General features: G+C 42.2%; 4 non-coding genes and 2 pseudogenes across 4 annotated transcripts; 1 reads left to right on the top strand and 5 right to left on the bottom strand.

Annotated features, from left to right (window-relative positions):
* Positions 1 to 71: 71 nt before the first annotated feature.
* LOC130400913 (5S ribosomal RNA) lies at positions 72 to 190 on the bottom strand. Its single transcript, XR_008903381.1, has one exon. It is a non-coding gene; the product is annotated as a 5S ribosomal RNA (ribosomal RNA).
* A 519-nt stretch (positions 191 to 709) lies between these two features.
* On the bottom strand, positions 710 to 840 carry LOC130395978 (5S ribosomal RNA; annotated as a pseudogene).
* Positions 841 to 1,359: 519 nt separating this feature from the next.
* On the bottom strand, positions 1,360 to 1,478 carry LOC130394073 (5S ribosomal RNA). The gene has a single exon (XR_008897267.1). It is a non-coding gene; the product is annotated as a 5S ribosomal RNA (ribosomal RNA).
* A 529-nt stretch (positions 1,479 to 2,007) lies between these two features.
* LOC130394551 (5S ribosomal RNA) lies at positions 2,008 to 2,126 on the bottom strand. Its single transcript, XR_008897698.1, has one exon. It is a non-coding gene; the product is annotated as a 5S ribosomal RNA (ribosomal RNA).
* A 529-nt stretch (positions 2,127 to 2,655) lies between these two features.
* On the bottom strand, positions 2,656 to 2,772 carry LOC130396206 (5S ribosomal RNA; annotated as a pseudogene).
* A 556-nt stretch (positions 2,773 to 3,328) lies between these two features.
* Positions 3,329 to 3,447, top strand: LOC130398415 (5S ribosomal RNA). Its single transcript, XR_008900987.1, has one exon. It is a non-coding gene; the product is annotated as a 5S ribosomal RNA (ribosomal RNA).
* The last annotated feature ends 11,957 nt before the right edge of the window (positions 3,448 to 15,404 follow it).

Below are 15,404 nucleotides of genomic sequence, written 5' to 3'. Positions count from 1 at the left end.
GGCAGTAAACATCAGGTCACGGTACGCCACGGTAGGCCACGGAGTCAATGAGCTCGAGTTGAAAAAGATATAGCTTACAGCACCTGGTATTCCCAGGCGGTCTCCCATCCAAGTACTAAGCAGGCCCGACCCTGCTTAGCTACCGAGATCAGACGAGATCGGGCGTGTTCAGGGTGGTATGGCCGTAAGCAATTAGTGCAGGCGCAAAACCAGGTTTTATACAGTAGCACATAAGGAGTGAGAAAGCTGCTGAGGCTCGACGTTACACTCTTACAAAAACAATCATTAGTTAGATATAAACGGCAGTAATTGATTCAGTAGGACTCCTTATCCATGTAAACCATCATTGTGACATCTGAATTCATTAATTATCTGAAATACACTGCGTGTGCGTGTGATATTAAATGTTTGAACCAAGGTTAACGGTTAAAGTGTCAGAGAATGGGTGGTGATTTTTTGACGTCCTCCCATGATCTGAAATGAGCGTGCGTGTTTGTGTTGGTGAAAGTTTAAGAAATGTACAACTGTCGGTTCAGCTCTCTGGTGCTCCCTGCTGGCAGTATCACTATACTGTCCTCATGTTTCACAAAAATAGTTTTGAGAGACGTTGTCAGTTTTTGTATGTTGCTTAAATCCTCCAAAGCGGTTGGCAGTAAACATCAGGTCACGGTACGCCACGGAGTCAATGAGCTCGAGTTGAAAAAGAAAAAGCTTACAGCACCTGTTATTCCCAGGCGGTCTCCCAGGCTGTCTCCCATCCAAGTACTAACTAGGCCCGACCCTGCTTAGCTTCCGAGATCAGATGAGATCGGGAGTGTTCAGGGTGGTATGGCCGTAATCAATTAGTACAGGCGCAAAACCAGGTTTTATACAGTAGCACATAAGGAGTGAGAAAGCTGCTGAGGCTCGACGTTACACTTTTACAAAAACAATCATTAGTTAGATATAAACGGCAGTAATTGATTCAGTAGGACTCCTTATCCATGTAAAGGATCATTGTGACATCTGAATTCATTAATTATCTGAAATACACTGCGTGTGCGTGTGATGTTAAATGTTTGAACCAAGGTTAACGGTTAAAGTGTCAGAGAATGGGTGGTGATTTTTTGACGTCCTCCCATGATCTGAAGTGAGCGTGCGTGTTTGTGTTGGTGAAAGTTTAAGAAATGTACAACTGTCGGTTCAGCTCTCTGGTGCTCCCTGCTGGCAGTATCACTATACTGTCCTCATGTTTCACAAAAATAGTTTTGAGAGACGTTGTCAGTTTTTGTATGTTGCTTAAATCCTCCAAAGCGGTTGGCAGTAAACATCAGGTCACGGTACGCCACGGAGGCAATGAGCTCGAGTTGAAAAAGAAAAAGCTTACAGCACCTGGTATTCCCAGGCGGTCTCCCATCCAAGTACTAACCAGGCCCGACCCTGCTTAGCTTCCGAGATCAGACGAGCTCGGGCGTGTTCAGGGTGGTACGGCCGTAAGCAATTAATGCAGGCGCAAAACCAGGTTTTATACAGTAGCACATAAGGAGTGAGAAAGCTGCTGAGGCTCGACGTTACACTTTTACAAAAACAATCATTAGTTAGATATAAACGGCAGTAATTGATTCAGTAGGACTCCTTATCCATGTAAACGATCATTGTGACATCTGAATTCATTAATTATCTGAAATACACTGCGTGTGCGTGTGATGTTAAATGTTTGAACCAAGGTTAACGGTTAAAGTGTCAGAGAATGGGTGGTGATTTTTTGACGTCCTCCCATGATCTGAAGTGAGCGTGCGTGTTTGTGTTGGTGAAAGTTTAAGAAATGTACAACTGTCGGTTCAGCTCTCTGGTGCTCCCTGCTGGCAGTATCACTATACTGTCCTCATGTTTCACAAAAATAGTTTTGAGAGACGTTGTCAGTTTTTATATGTTGCTTAAATCCTCCAAAGCGGTTGGCAGTAAACATCAGGTCACGGTACGCCACGGTAGGCCACGGAGGCAATGAGCTCGAGTTGAAAAAGAAAAAGCGTACAGCACCTGGTATTCCCAGGCGGTCTCCCAACCAAGTACTAACCAGGCCCGACCCGGCTTAGCTTCCGAGATCAGACGAGATCGGGCGTGTTCAGGGTGGTATGGCCGTAAGCAATTAGTGCAGGCGCAAAACCAGGTTTTATACAGTAGCACATAAGGAGTGAGAAAGCTGCTGAGGCTCGACGTTACACTCTTACAAAAACAATCATTAGTTAGATATAAACGGCAGTAATTGATTCAGTAGGACTCCTTATCCATGTAAACGATCATTGTGACATCTGAATTCATTAATTATCTGAAATACACTGCGTGTGCGTGTGATGTTAAATGTTTGAACCAAGGTTAACGGTTAAAGTGTCAGAGAATGGGTGGTGATTTTTTGACGTCCTCCCATGATCTGAAGTGAGCGTGCGTGTTTGTGTTGGTGAAAGTTTAAGAAATGTACAACTGTCGGTTCAGCTCTCTGGTGCTCCCTGCTGGCAGTATCACTATACTGTCCTCATGTTTCACAAAAATAGTTTTGAGAGACGTTGTCAGTTTTTGTATGTTGCTTAAATCCTCCAAAGCGGTTGGCAGTAAACATCAGGTCACGGTACGCCACGGTAGGCCACGGAGTCAATGAGCTCGAGTTGAAAAAGAAAAAGCATACAGCACCTGGTATTCCCAGGCGGTCTCCCATCCAAGTACTAACCAGGCCCGACCCTACTTAGCTTCCGAGATCAGACGAGATCGGGCATGTTCAGGGTGGTTAGTACTTGGATGGGAGACCGCCTGGGATTACCAGGTGCTGTAAGCATTTTCTTTTTCAACTCGAGCTCATTGCCTCCGTGGCCTACCGTGACCTGATGTTTACTGCCAACCGCTTTGGAGGATTTAAGCAACATACAAAGACTGACAACGTCTCTCAAAACTATTTTTGTGAAACATGAGGACAGTATAGTGATACTGCCAGCAGGGAGCACCAGAGAGCTGAAACGACAGTTGTACATTTCTTAAACTTTCACCAACACAAACACGCACGCTCACTTCAGATCATGGGAGGACGTCCAAAAATCACCACCCATTCTCTGACACTTTAACCGTTAACCTTGGTTCAAACATTTAACATCACACGCACACGCAGTGTATTTCAGACAATTAATGAATTCAGATGTCACAATGATCGTTTACATGGATAAGGAGTCCTACTGAATCAATTACTGCCGTTTATATCTAACTAATGATTGTTTTTGTAAAAGTTTAACGTCGAGCCTCAGCAGCTTTCTCACTCCTTATGTGCTACTGTATAAAACCTGGTTTTGCGCCTGCACTAATTGCTTACGGCCATACCACCCTGAACACGCCCGATCTCGTCTGATCTCGGAAGCTAAGCAGGGTCGGGCCTGGTTAGTACTTGGATGGGAGACCGCCTGGGAATACCAGGTGCTGTAAGCTTTTTCTTTTTCAACTCGAGCTCATTGCCTCCGTGGCCTACCGTGACCTACCGTGACCTGATGTTTACTGCCAACCGCTTTGGAGGATTTAAGCAACATACAAAGACTGACAACGTCTCTCAAAACTATTTTTGTGAAACATGAGGACAGTATAGTGATACTGCCAGCAGGGAGCACCAGAGAGCTGAAACGACAGTCTCTATGAATTCCGATATTTTGTCGGCCAACGCATCCAGGAAGGCCACGGTGAGATTTTCTTCGTACAGAGTCTGAACCACCCGGTCGGTTGGTACAGGCACTCCCCCATGGATCTTGAACACCTTTTCAACGCGGCCCATCAAGTCAGCCACCGTCTCGCCTTCTATTTGTTTGATCTTTCGAATAGCGGTCCAATCTCTAACCATGGGGAACGCCCCCCTGGCCCGTACACACAGTCCCTCTACCAGCCGGCGGTACACGGACCCTTGATCCCAATTGAACATTAAATCCGCTTCGTCCCTCCCGGGCATGTCGCCTTGGATCCGACCCCACCTTAGGGTCAGTCTGTATGTACAGAGTTGGACCAACTCTTGAAGGGCTGTGGCGAAGGCAGCCCCCCCCACTACAGATGGGTCTGGGAGCCATTCCGCTATGTCCTTAATGTCACTGGGTCTCCATGCACGGAAAACGTATGCTGGACTGCCATCCTGGGGGTTCAGTACTTCGATCATGGGGAATTGTCCATCCATCACGTCCCCATGTTGAGGAGTTGGGGAGAACGCCATTCCCTGGTTCCTCAAGCGGCTGGCGACGGGTTCCCGCTTGGTCGGTGTGGCCGTCGCCTGCTTTGAGCTTTCCCCTGGCTACGAGTTGCAGGCCTATCTTCTCTCGCGCTGCGAGCGGGGGCTTTCTCCTCTTCTTCGAGGTCAGGGTAGAGATTGTCCGATGAGGCGGCTTCAGGGGCGTTGTCATACGGTGGATGAGAAGGGGGATTCGCACGCGGTCCGCCGGTGCAGTCCAGGTCCGGGTCTATATCTCGGGTGACATTGAGATTAAAAATCCCTACACTCTCTACGCTCTCTGTCCCTGGCTGATTTTTTTTTCTATCCTGGCCCTCTCTTTCCCACAAATAAAATGCACACCAACATAGTTTGGAACTTTTCTTTTTCATTTCTGACTCCAACAACCGTCTCTCTAACTCCTGTAATCGTTTTAAGCTAAAACTCCCCATTTCAGGAAAGCCCAGTTTGCACCAATATTTTAAACCCTCCAGAGCCGATTCACCATGCTTCTCCAAAATAACCTTTGCAGGCCCCGTTATCTCAGTTTTTCCCGATCTGTTACCCATGTTTTAGATCCTTTTACACTATTAGTTATTATTTGACAAATTATTTAATATCCCCGAAACCTCCTTGTTACTACACACATATACATATATTTATTAATGAATGCCTATTATTATTATTTATATATATATATATAAAACACCAACCGCAACGGATTTCCCTTTTTCCCGTTCCCCCGACAGACTCTAGCTGCCCTTTCTGTTACCTATATAACTTCCTATATATATCGACGGAACCGGAGCTTTACCGTATGTTCCTGATGAAGAGAAAGTTCTCTCACGGACACGTCGGACAGCGAAATATTTGATTTAATCTTAAAGCATGATCATGGGAAAAGTACTGGCAGCAAAGTTTACCAAGAACACATTCGATGAAACAATAGGTTAACAACATTCTTATAGGGAACGTTTCCATTGTGGGTAGGGAGTGGGAGTGACCTAAGGCCAAGTCAATTTGCAATACAATGGGTGGTTATTGGACATGTCTGCAGGTTTGCAAAACATGGTGGCTGTAAATAGTTTACACAACAAAGAAGTCAGTCGATTGGCCTGGTCACAAAACCAGACTTACTGGTTCCAGTGGGAACTTGAATACGAATTAACTTAACCTCTCTCAGTTTAAGAGAGGAAGGGATTTGTTTTAAGTTACAGGGAGAACGTATACAGTTTCTTCTAATGTAATAATTATATAAACAAGGTTAATATAATTTGTATGTGATTGTATATTTATAGTTATGATTGATATTTCCACGACAGTTCCTCCCTTTTTGATCATAAGATCAACACTTATTACAGGTGGTATATTATGGCACAGGATTACAAATGATGGTGAAACAATTTAAAACACAGAATAATAGGAACAAAATTCAAAGAAATTAGTAAAAAACAATCATTAATAAAGTAATCAATATGTACATTAGTAAAATTGCAAATTCAAAGAAATTAGTAAAAAAAACAATCATTAATAAAGTATTCAATATGTACATTAGTAAAATTGCAAATTCAAAGAAATTAGTAAAAGTAAATGATCAATATGTACATTAGTAAAATTTATGTCTGGCATGTTAGGTCACTCATTTTCCATTTGGTAACTCTTCATTGGAGTAAGGGGCCCATTCTTGAGCTGCAGCAAGTAGGCTTGCAAACTGGTTGTGTGATGATGTGGTGAGCTGGGGTTCCGCTCTGGTCGGGAGTTGGTCGTTGTTGCTGGTGGTTGCGTTGCATTGGTCTGCTGGGCTCATCAGGAGTATTATGCAGATCACGGTAGAGGTGGTCCATTCGAGGCGTTGGTGCTTTCCTCTTCTGGAGGTGCTGGGCGGCATCGGCTTGCATGGATCAATTCTGGTTTTCCTTGGAGTTTGACTGCAGTCCTCGTGGTCAGTAACACCTGGGTTGGTCCTTGCCATCTGCACGGAGCATTTTGGATTTTCGGTGGGGGTGGAAGACAGTTGAAGAAGCGTTGCCTGGATCCTTGTTTCCTTCTCCAAGGGGTCCTAGTAATGATTATACTCACCTGGGCGTTGTAGCGGGTTCTTCATGGTGTGGGGGGCGCTGACTGGTTCCATGGGCGGGGCCGACGGTTTGGCCTCGTCTCTGTGTTTCTTTCTGCAATATTTCTCCCGATGACCTATCTTTTTGCAGTAAAAACATCTGGAGGGTTCTTTAACGAGTTGACGTTGGCTCCATACACAAAGTGTAGCGAGGGCGGTTTTGTCTTTTATGTTGTTTTGGGCTGTTTTAATAGCGTCTACTTCTGCGGCTGTTAACTCTATTTCAGTCATTAATTTATCAACATGTTCTGCATTACTAGTTGCTGTTTTGTTCAACAGAGTTGTTCTATACACTTCTGTCCAATCTGGGTTGATTTGCATCGTTATTTTGAAAATGTTAGACGCGATTTCTGGAGTTACTTCTTGTTTAACTGGTTTCGGTATTGGGTGTCGTTTTGCCGTGCGAATCCATGCATCTAAACAATTCTGTGTGTAATTAAAATCCCAATTCGGATCTGGTCCAGACGTTATTGTTTCTTTTAATTCTTGTAGTTTGCAAGAATCCAAAGAACCACCTATTGGCCAACAGCCATCTGTCCATTCGTACACATCATAAGTAAATGGAAAGACCGAGTATATGCCTTCTTCTCTCAAGACTATATCTGCGGGGGATCTTGGTGGCACTATAGGATCATTTTTTTTAATTTTTTTTTATAGCGGGTTCTTACCAGGTCCGCTCTTTTTTAATTTGCTTTGATACCGTTATTGTCACCTTAGCGTCCCGTTTTGATGAATGGGCGTCCATTTTACTCTTTATGATTGTGGGATTCAGACGTTCTTTTGGAAAGAAAACACAAACAAATTAATACAAATAAAGGAATACACACACAGCTGATACAACAGATAGGGATACGAAACAAAATACAATCACTTTTGTTATAGTTTTACGTCATGAATTCTTTAATGCTAAAAGTAGGCTATGTTAATGTTATTTAATAATTTTAAAACATGTGGAACTCAACGTAAATGGAGACCACAGATCTGTTTGATAAAGAAACAAAGAAATGTTATCTAACTGAATGATATTACAGTTTTTTCCTATCGTTTTCGGTCATGTACCCATACTATGGTCACTTTTCCCTATCACTTAACACAGTGGGCTTTAGAGACACACACCTCTGCATATCTGTTAACCTTTGGTGCAAAATGCACTACAACAACCACACCACAAACAATGCTGCCATAACTTAACACATGTTTCCTCTCAGAACACTATGACCTAAAAAACACTAACATCTTGAAGCATTGCCAATTGCATATATAAAATGTTGCTGTGTCCTCCAGTTTGGCATAGATTTCCTGTAGTGTTGCATTGAAAAAAAGAGAAAAACACAGACAAACACTTCTTTGGACTACAATAATAAAGTTTGTAATATTACAGTATGACAATCCAAGCCAAGTATCTGCTGACAGTGTTCATATGTCGGTTTACCTCCCACAAAAGATGTCACAATTGAGTGTGGTAAATGTACTGTAATTGTAAATACAGTAAATACTGTAAGTGTTTTATGAGAAACTGAGAATAACAATTTTCAGTTTTTGTAATGCAAATTACATACAGTAAGTACGTAATATATGATCCAGAAACAAATCACAAACACAGTTTTTTTCACTGTGCTTTACTTTTTGGAGATTTAGCTGAAATGACCACCAGGTGTTTTGCATTGCAAAACTTATCCTCTGTGTTTTGTACAGATCATTGTATGTAGTGTTGCTTTTACGTAAAAAAAGTAATTCCATGCCAATTCACCAAGAACTATGGTGCACAGGGGGAAAAAAATCTAAATTACTGTAAAATAAAATAAATAAACTATAAACTAAATATTTTTTCTTATTCAAACATGTAACTTCATTTGTCTGTCCAAATGTAGCATCTTTCCATCTACAGTGATCTAAATTACTGTTATGTTTTGAACAGAAAGTTCACTGTTTTGAACAGAGTATCTAAACATTGGTAAAATATGCTGTAGTTCCACAGCGTTTTGCCGGTAGTGAACATTGACTGGGGCAGGTATCCATGAAAATTGGAAGAAGGCGTCATTGCCAGCATTTGTATCTTAGCATAGGGGCAAGTAACCACAGTTTGGTTCACATGGTCTACTGGTATGCTCACTGTGTTAAGTGTTTAGGGAATGTGAACATGGTTTAGGTAAATTGCCTAAAACGATAGGAAAAAACTGTAATATATTTTGTACAAATTTGTAAATCAGAGTAAAGTCAATGTCTCAAAGGAGCCCGATTTATTTATTTCTATGTTAGTTTCAGGGTACTCACTTGTGGTTTATCAATCAAACCTGTTTGAAGAATAAACTTTTGTGGAGTTGAATTGTCCTCTGGCTCTCGATCAGTGTCTTGAACTGCTAAGTTTTTCGGGCATTCGTTCCTTGGGCATTGCTATTTATCTGAAAAAAAAATCTATACGATCTCTCAGATCATATTAATACAACTCAGCAGTAAATCTATTACAATCGCATTCAAATACATTTCGAATTTCGGGACGGCGTAAAACTGCTTCTCCAGCGCTGTGGAAAGAAGAAGGGTCTACAAGAGGTTGTAGACAACATGAAAGCAAAGCATGGAAAGAAAGGATAGAAATACGGCGCGAAAAATACATAACATAACAATTGGGATGAGACACAACGATGTTCTTTATATATTTTTTCTTTTCACAACCGAGGGGGGCCTATTCCCTCAGTTGTTTCAGTGCCATACTTACCTGCTGGCACTGTTTGCGTCCGTAAAGGCCGGACGTTATTTTTCTATTATATTTAGTTTTACCACTCGTCCACTTTTCTGAAAAAAGATAAGTTTAGTAACATGACAAGAAAAGTTGAACAGTGGTTAAATCAAATTTTTCGCCGTCGTTGGTGTCTTTAGGTTGGGAGGCTCCTCTATTTTATGTACATTTCATTCAGGTTCAAACAACATGAGGCCACTCAATTCATCCTACTTGGTTTTCCCGCGGGTGCAATCATCAGCCCTATTTGAAATAGAATCTCTGTCTATTCATCATACCTTTGAACCGTTTCTGTCAGTGCAGAAACGGTGCAAAGGTCCGGGTCAAAATTAAATAACTTCTTCCCGTGGGTGCAATTATCAGCCCTATTTGAAATAGATCTCTATCTATTCATCATACCAGTGAAAGGTCTGTCAGTACAGAAACGTTCAAAGGTCCGAGGTCAGAATTGCATAACTTCCGAGGGACGTACATTACCCATTCATCTGAGGTCCAAGCAAATGCATTCACTGGTTGGCCGTATGTGGGGTCCCAAACTGTTTTATTACTGGGCTTACTGAATGGGTTCTACTTGGGATGCACATTCATTTGTAACACACCAACGTAACTCTTGTAATGTACGTAGTTCTTTGGAGGGTTGTTACCCTTACTGAGAGTAATCAAAACGTTCTCCGCCAACATTCCTGCATTCGTCACATAACAAGAGTTAATCTGCAGAGCGAAATCTTGCTAACGATTCGCACGGCACAAGCTTTCCATTCGTAGTAACAGTCTACTACTGGCCAATCATTGATGCCTACGTAGTACGGATTATCAATTCGTAGGGATTCCTAATTCTTGGATATTTTAGCAAAAAATATCAGACAGAGCCTCCGCCTAAATAAGAATTTAAATGAAACCTCATGCTTTTAGATCGATCTTCCCGAGGGCGTTATCTTAACCCTTATATAAAATAAACCACTAATTTACTTTCATCATACCAAAGGCAGGCAACTATGTCCACTTATCCCCTCTTTAGCTGAATAGTTGTTTTAGTGCTAATCGCCTCCAAAGGTCCAGGTCAGATCCTAATCACATGGCTTTATCTATTTTCCAAATTCCGGATCCCGTCAGAGGGTCAGAATGGCAAGATAGTCATTTAAAAGAAACATAACTTACCAGTCTGATGATCTCATATTGGGATCCTGCCGACAACGCCATTTGATGAAGAGAAAGTTCTCTCACGGACACGTCGGACAGCGAAATATTTGATTTAATCTTAAAGCATGATCATGGGAAAAGTACTGGCAGCAAAGTTTACCAAGAACACATTCGATGAAACAATAGGTTAACAACATTCTTATAGGGAACGTTTCCATTGTGGGCAGGGGCGGACTGGGGGAAAAAAGTGGCCCGGGAGTTTCTGTCAGACCGGCCCACTCAATACACGGCGCGCGGCCCACTAAGTAGCCGCGTTGCCCACTCAATGGATCGCGCGTATCGAACAGTCAGTGGCCTTCTGGGAAAAATACCCATACACTTAACATTATTTTGGATGATTACAAAGAAATTACATCATATATGTATGCTTGTTTTTTAATAACATTTGGATCCACCAATTTGCCTGGATGGACACATGGAATAAAATGATTATTGGCTATTGTAACACTCCAAGGTAGGTATAGTTTGCTAGATGAATATGCTTAACTCTTTGCTAGTATCAGATGGTTATACAAGTATAACTACCAAGCCTTAAGGAATGAATGTCAGCAGAGAAAGACCACACAATAAAGAAACTGGAATCAGTGGGTAGAATTTGTATGAACAATATATTAGAAATGAACAGAACAGAACATACGATGGGGTGTGAACATCAGTGGTATCAGTAGTGTTGCATGCTGGGTGTGTGATTGTTTGTGTGTGTAGGGGTGCTGAAGGTGCATAACAAAACAGTAAGTTACATAACAGAACCTAAACTAGCAGCCCAGGTTCTTTAAGGTCATAAATAAATAAATATATATATATGGTTATAAATAAATATATATATATATATATAGATATAAAAAACAATATCAGTATACTCCATACTATAACAGTTTTATTATAAGCCCACTACATGAGTAGTTTTTGCAGCAGCTCACTCTTTTCTGCAACACCGTCAATGATTTTCTCACTGTCCAGCATCTGCAAAACATCTGTTTGAGTAGCCATCAACATAAAAGCCTCCAGGTGCTGTTGAGAGAGTGAGCTCCTGAGCCTGTTTTTTATGTATTTCAGGGTTGAAAAGCTTCGCTCACATGCTACCTGTGTGACAGAGAGGGTAAGCAGGAACCTGTATGCAAGGCCTATGATGTGGTATGCATCTGTCAGGAGGTTGTACTGCTTCAGAACTCGGTAGCAACAGATTGGACAGTCCTTGCAAGATGAGCACTTTTTGTACACTATCTCTGCCTCATCTTCAGCATCCTCTGGCCCGGGTTCTGTTGTCTTTGTTGTGTATTCATCAAATACTGATGACTTCAGCCTATCCCATTGTCGTGCCAGACTTTTGAGTTCGCTCTGTAACTCTGCCTCTGTTGCTCTGTCATCAAATGGCAGCAAACATTTGCTTAGCTCTTGAAGTGCTGCCTCTGGGAAACTTTCGCCGTAGGATATAACTTGGCTGAAGTTTTTTGGGTCCAGAAGTGCCAGATCAGCATACAAAGTGCCATTCTTGAGGAAACGTTGGTGCATGCTTCCTGCGACTGTGTCCATTATTCGATTGTGAACCTCAATCTTGTATGATGCTTCGGCATCTGTCACAGCCTCATCTCGGGACCTCTCTCCAGGCATCGATTTTTTCCTTCTTCCCCGTTTCTGTGGCAGAGTGGTCTCCACCTCCAGCTCAGTCTCCTCACTCTCCTCCCCAATTTTATAGTTGGCCCACTGGATGAATTTGTCGGCTGCGGTCTTGATGCTCTGAAAATCTCTGGTCATTTCTTTCAGCTCTGCTTCTGCAGTCGCAACCATCCGATGAGCTGTCAGGTTGTCCATTCCACTGGTTTGAAGATATTTTGAAACTGGTGAAGTGACCTGGAAAATTCGCAGGAAGATCTGAGCTGTTAGTATAGTTTCATACTTTAGAAGCTGGCCGATGTATCCCTGGGCATTTACTCTCGCCGTGGCATTGATGGTCTCTCCATCTTGAATGGCTGAGAGGGTGTGAAGGCCATCAAAATACAGGGCCCCGTCTGGCTTTCCAAAAGAGCCAAACACCTTCGTCAGAGCAGCATCTTTGGACCACCAGCGCGTTTCTCCTATAGAGGTGAGACGTCTGCGTCTTGGGTCTTTGCTCTCCTTTTCCCAGATGTTCATCCTCTGGTAGGACTCTCTGAAGAAGACAGCGATGTGGTTCATAAGAGAAAAAAGAGAGCCACTTGCCAGCACACACTGTGTTGTGTCTGTCAGCACAAGATTTAATATGTGTGAATAGCACCACACATGGATTTGTGTTGGGCACTTTTCAGAGAGCAATGCAGAGAAGCCTTTATATTGGCCTTGCATATTGGAGGCCCCATCGGTGGAATTCCCAATACACTGCTTCACATCCAGATCCATGGCCACCAGCACGCCATTCACAAGTTGGGCAAAGTACTGCCCAGTGGAAGCCTCACATCTGGTCACAGCAACTAGTCGCTCATGAACAGTGTCTGTCACATACCGTATGACAACAGAGCACTGATCATGGGCTGTGATGTCCTGTGTGGTGTCGATCTGGACCGAGTACATTCCAGATTTCCGGACTTCAGCAGCGATGGCACTTTTCATGAGGCGTTGAATGGTGGTGATGATGTAGTCGATGTCTCAAGGAACAGAGTGAGGTGTTCCTTGAGACAAACATCATATTTTCCCAGTAAAACTGTTATTTCCAAAAAGTTACCATGGTCAATAGTGTCGTCATCCAGTGTGTATGCTGCCTCTTTCTGCCTGCCTCTGTAGCTCAAACCTCTTTTGCCGATGAGCTTTATTACATCTATAATGCGCTCCAACACTTGTCGCCTTCTGCGGACTTGCTCTCTGTGAAGTGACATCTGAGGTCCCATGAGAAGGTCCTGGATCGTGCTTCTTGAAGATCTGAGAAAATATGCCTCAGCGCAACCTCTGTGCAGTTGGCTCTTCTCATGCTCTTCAACTCTCTGGTGTATGTGTGTGAGGTTGGACATGCCAGTGAAGAACGTGCTGCTTTCTGTGTGATTAGCAAAGGCGAGACAAAGGGAACAGAAGAGGGCTTCTTTTTCTTGACTGTATGAAAGCCATTTTCTGTTTGTGCCGTCTTTACAAAAAAAAGCTCTCTGCACTACAGCCTTGTCTGCCTTCTGCTGGGGGTGAAAACGGAAGAAGTGGTCAAATGTGTCTGACTTCGGCCTGGTGAAATAATCAAAATCTTTGCCTTCACTTTCTGTGTCTTCTTGCCCTTGATCATCCCTGTCATCTTGGCCTCGACTTTCTCTATCATCATGGCTGCTATCCCTGTCCTCTTGGCCTTGACTTTCTCTGTCATCCTGGCTGCTATCCCTATCCTCTTGGCCTTGACTTTCTCTGTCATCCTGGCTGCTATCCCTATCCTCTTGGCCTTGACTTTCTCTGTCATCCTGGCTGATATCCCTATCACTGTCATCTTCAGCCTACGTGAGTGGTAAATAGGGTTTATCATGTTAGTATGTTAAACCATTGACACAACACTATCAGCAAACTACACTTAAGATCATTACATTTAAGTGTACTAAGAATACTTTTTTATAATTAACTTTCCACTATTGGTTAGTACACTCAATGTGTATTAGATAAATATACTTGAAATGAGTCAAACTATTAAAATATTTAAACACAATTAATCGCAATTTTTGAATGTCCCTATTATTGTAATGCTCTTATCAACATGGAAAAGTGGATTGGCTTGCTTTATGCAAATGTTTTATTTTATTGAAAAACAACATTGCCAAACAGGGCGCTACAAAATATAATTATAAAGTGCACATTTCACAAAGACTCAGCCTATAGTGCAGTCAAACCATGGCTTAATAATTCATTTTTTCAAGTTTGCTGTGAACATCGCCAGGCCTCTTATTTAAGAAACAATGAACCTTAACAGTTAGGTTACCAATAGAAAGTAGACAAGCCTGTTGACCAAAAGGAACGTTAATCTCGCGAGAAAAACATTGACGTCGTTAAAATGGGTTTGCAGCGTCGTTAATAACTCGTTAATCTGACTTTATCTTAATACATCTGCTCAATTGAAATACACTATTTTTGTACTTGGTATATTAAAGTGTTACTTACGGTGTACGTTGTACCCTGGCTCTTATCTTGGCTCTCATGCCCCTGGCTGCTGCTTCCAGCAGCTGAATCATCAATCTAGATAACATATTAACATTTTGTTTAATATGTTGTGAAATGCATGCTATACTTGGCCAAGTCAACGCCTCTACATAACATATTAACAATCTAGATAACATATAAACATTATTTATAATTTTAGATTTTAGCATAACAAACTAGCTGGTTAACTTATTTGTCACAGGTTAATAGAAATTATAAGATTAACCTATTTACAACTACCACCATGGATAGCTTGCTCATCAATTGTAAGCCAGTGACTACGGCTAACATGTTAAAATAGATAATCTAGATGTTGACAACAACACCAGCTTGCTTATTTTACCAGATCATAACGGTCTATATATGCAAGGCTAGCTGTAGGGAACGTTACCTCATCTGCGAATAGAAAGCTCACATTTGGCAACGTCAACGCCACATCTTACCTTTTCACTGTCACCAGTCGGTGGTTTTCCAAAGAAATTTGATATTTTTAAATGTTTTGAGGCACCTTTCTCCAGACATTTTTTCTTTTTATCTCTTAGCTTTTCAGCTCCACCTTTTCGTTTTGGTGCCGACGGCATGCTCTCCCACTCTCCAAAACAACGAAGGCAACGAAGAGCTGGGCCTCATGGGTTGTGCGCATGCGTAGAACTGGGTGCCGCGTTGCGTGTATGTATGCAAATCCAAATTCTCTACACTTCGGCTGTGTAAGAACCAATTTAGAGGTGTTTATTAATAAGGTGGAGATCTTTTCTTAATTTGGACTTCCGAAGTCTGTAAAACACATATTAAAAGACACTTAAAAAAAAATCGAAAAATAGTCACCATGAGTGTGAAGACCGATTGCGAGTAGCAGTATAAAAGCAGTCAGTGCGAACAGATAGGTATAGCTCTTGGAGAAAATTACGCTTGTGCCGCTGTTTCAACCGTTGTAGGGCTGATGCGATGATGGGGGTGGGCCGGTACATAATAATGATGGGCCGTTGGATTTATATTTTCGGCCATCGGCC

This window comes from Gadus chalcogrammus, chromosome 12 (assembly GCF_026213295.1).
Source record: "Gadus chalcogrammus isolate NIFS_2021 chromosome 12, NIFS_Gcha_1.0, whole genome shotgun sequence".
NCBI classification, from domain to species: Eukaryota; Metazoa; Chordata; class Actinopteri; order Gadiformes; family Gadidae; genus Gadus; species Gadus chalcogrammus.
Note: the sequence above shows the minus strand (reverse complement) of the source record. Positions and strands in the feature narration are given on the sequence as shown.